This window comes from Myotis yumanensis, unplaced genomic scaffold, assembly GCF_028538775.1.
Source record: "Myotis yumanensis isolate MYYU_CA2020_CCGP unplaced genomic scaffold, mMyoYum1.0.hap1 SCAF_3, whole genome shotgun sequence".
NCBI lineage: Eukaryota > Metazoa > Chordata > Mammalia > Chiroptera > Vespertilionidae > Myotis > Myotis yumanensis.
The window spans coordinates 54,274,574-54,277,896 of NW_027223754.1; the positions used below are offsets into that span (position 1 = coordinate 54,274,574).

Consider the following 3,323-nt stretch of genomic DNA (forward strand, 5'->3'; position numbering starts at 1 on the left):
ACACACAAATTATTACATGTAAGATAAATCAATAAGATACATAAAATTTATTTAGATATCATCTTCTTAAACATCATCTTAAGGATCTGTAAATTTATGAGTCTAAATACATAACATTTGTACCAGTCAAATTTTATGATTAGTTAGAAAATTTTATTTATATTATTTAGTATTCAAAATACATTTACATTATTTAGTATTCAAAGAAGTGTTCTTATAGTTAAGTGAAAAATGTGCTCTTGGAACCAATGAAATTAAAAGTCTAAGCAATTAATCAATCTCAGTGATTAACCACCTCTTTTCTAAATAAGTAGAGATTAGGTAATGTGTTTTAGCATACCTATCCTCTTTCAAATTTTGAAGCCCAAGACATGAATAATTACAATTTGAAGTTTTTGTATATCAATCAGGGTAGAGAGGAGTTTGATTTTGAATGCCCAGAGCTGTCATAAATAGCCCAAATTAGTTGAAATGGCCATTGGTTTCCTTATAAATACATGTGTCCTTTAACCCTGGTCTAGTTACAAATCTAGTGATGTTAATTTACAGGGATGATAGATGGGCAATATAAAAATACATATATGTGATATTTTGCATATTTAAAATGATTTTTACTAATTTTTTAAGGGAAAGTGTGAAAGCAGTTCCCGACTACCACAAGTTATTCAGTTGAGTTTCCCAAATGTGGGGAAATCTCAGGGTCAGCACATCTGGGGTGCAATGGATTAGCCTTGCCCTGAAAAAGCCCCCTTCCTGACCATGATATCTCCTCTGCCAGGTAAGTATTGATGTTCACTCTTTATATTCATAAAACGATCCCACATTTTAACTAATTGAGATGTTTTACTTGAAATAATGAAGTCAATTACTAGTTTAAATAGTTGTATTACTAATTATTATGTAATTAAAATGTAAATAATGCTATGGTTGAAAACCTAATGTAACTAATGAATGGAACCTGAAAACCAACTAGTCAGTTGATGAATTACATAGCAATTTCTGTGCTTTTGGTAAAGTGGCTCATTTGCTTCAATATAACTAAACCTCAGATTAAATATATTTCTTGAATTATACCCTTTGTGTTGTATTTCACAGCTAGGGACAATGTTCCCAGCAACTTGTTTCTAAAGTATTCCCATTTTACAAAATGTGAGGTTGAATTAGATAAGTAGTGATTATGTATTTTTTAAGTAGGTTCAACTTACTTATTTCTAGAAAAATGTGAATAAAGGTTTATCAACTAATAAAAAATATATAGTTATTATAGAACTCATAGACAGGGATTAACTTTTAGCAAGTTACTCTTTATATATGTCTAGGTTTTTATTACCAAACTAGAGGTCCGATGCATTAAGATTCGTGCAAGAATAGGCCTTCCTTTCCCTGGTTGCCAGCATTGCCCTCACTATGGCCCGCAGCCACCTTCTGCCTTTGCACTGCCCAGAGGCCCGGGGCGGCCGGTGGCGGGGCGGAACACCTGCAAGCATCCCAACCCAGCCTCCGCCATCTTTGTCACATCAATTTACATATCCCCTCCTTATTGGCTGTGGGTGCGGCCATCTTTGTCATGAAGCGACTGTCAATTTGCATATTCTGTCTTTATTAGATAGGATATCCTGTATAATAAAGAGGTAATATGCAAATTGATCATCACTCCAACACACCAGATGGCCTCCCCCATGTGGTCAAAGATGGCTGCCTCATGTGGACACAGGATGGCTGCCACAAGATGGCCAGCAGGGGAGGGCAGTTGTGGGCAATCAGGCCGGCAGAGGAGGGCAGTTGGGGTGACCAGGTCGGCAGGGGAGGGAAGTTAGGGGTGACCAGGCCAGTTAAGGGCAATCAAGCTGGCAGGGGAGCAGTTCAGTGTCAATCAGCCTGGCAGTGGAGGGTAGTTAGGGGCAATTGGGCTCGCAGGGGCGCAGTTCAGTGTTGATCAGGCTGACAGGGGAGGACAGTTAGGGGCAATCGGGCCAGCAGGGGAGCAGTTAGGTGTTGATCAGGCTGGCAGGGGAGTGGTTAGGGGTGATCAGGCTGGCAGGCAGTAGCAGTTAGGGGCAATCAGGCAGGCAGGCAGGCAGGTGAGCGGTTGGGAGCCAGCAGTCTGGATTGTGAGAGGGATATCTGACTGTCCGACGGGCAGTCGGGCATCCCTTGAAGGGTCCCAGATTGGAGAGGGTGCAAACTAGGCTGAGGGCCACCCCACCCCACCCCCGTGCACGAATTTCATGCACCGGGCCTCTACTATACATACATTAAGATGAATTCTCTTAAAATTACTATAGTCTGTGTTGTTTGAAAGAACAGGAAATCAGGTAATGAGCTACATAATACAGATACCATCTTTGTCTTATTTCTTTTGTCAAAGATTAACCATCATTATTTCTAATTAAGATAAATTTTAGCAATAGTATAACTATATATTATAGAATATTTAAAATTTTTAAAATATGATGGTCATTGTCATAATAATAAAAAAGAGTTAACATACAAAAATAACATTATTTCCAATATAACTCTGTTATCAGTGCACCCTTCTACTGGGGATTAATTAGCTTTCCTTCTAACTGGCACATACTTTCTATTCATATGTTTATACCATCGTACAAGGCATGGGTTCTAGGGTCATTCCAACTCCTCAGAGCCACTCTACGTATCTCCATTCTGATTCATTACAAGTTAACCCAGTCTTGATTTTTGAAATTTGTGTTAGCAGTAATATTTGTTGCTGGGCATGCAATGGTAAATGATGCTGATGTGATTCAGAATTATCCTGCTATATCAGTAAAAGTTTACAATTTAACACTACAAATACACTCAACCCTAAAGCAATACTGGAGTGGAAAGGAATGTAACATTAAAAAGAGGTTTATTCTTAATCCCTAAATTTTAATAAATAAATTGGGTTTAAAAATGCATACTCAGTATTAATGTCATGCTTGAGTTATGCATTGCAATCTATTTTGACTCATTTTAGAGTCTCTCTCTCTCTCTCTCTCTCCCCATCTTTCTCTCTCTGCATCTCTCTCCATAGATAGATGATAGATAGATGATAATAAACACATATCCCTCAGATTAAGTAATTTCTGTTAAGTAGTAGGAAACCATTTATTCAATTTAAAGTTTTATTTCAGAATTTTTGGAATTCTCTCTATCCCCTCTTCTTGGTTAAAAAAATAAATAAAAACATTAAACTGGTAAATGAAAAAGAACAAATGTTAAGAACCTGAAATTATAAGAAGTGTCCTCAGTAAAATTTATTGCATTACTTTCCATTGCTGATATAACAAATTACCACAAAATTAATGGCTTAAAAGAATACA

General features: G+C 37.2%; 1 non-coding gene across 1 annotated transcript; it reads right to left on the reverse strand.

Moving 5' to 3' along the window:
- Nucleotides 1-623: 623 nt before the first annotated feature.
- Nucleotides 624-786, reverse strand: LOC139007948 (U1 spliceosomal RNA). The gene has a single exon (XR_011471071.1). It is a non-coding gene; the product is annotated as a U1 spliceosomal RNA (small nuclear RNA).
- Nucleotides 787-3,323: the final 2,537 nt, after the last annotated feature.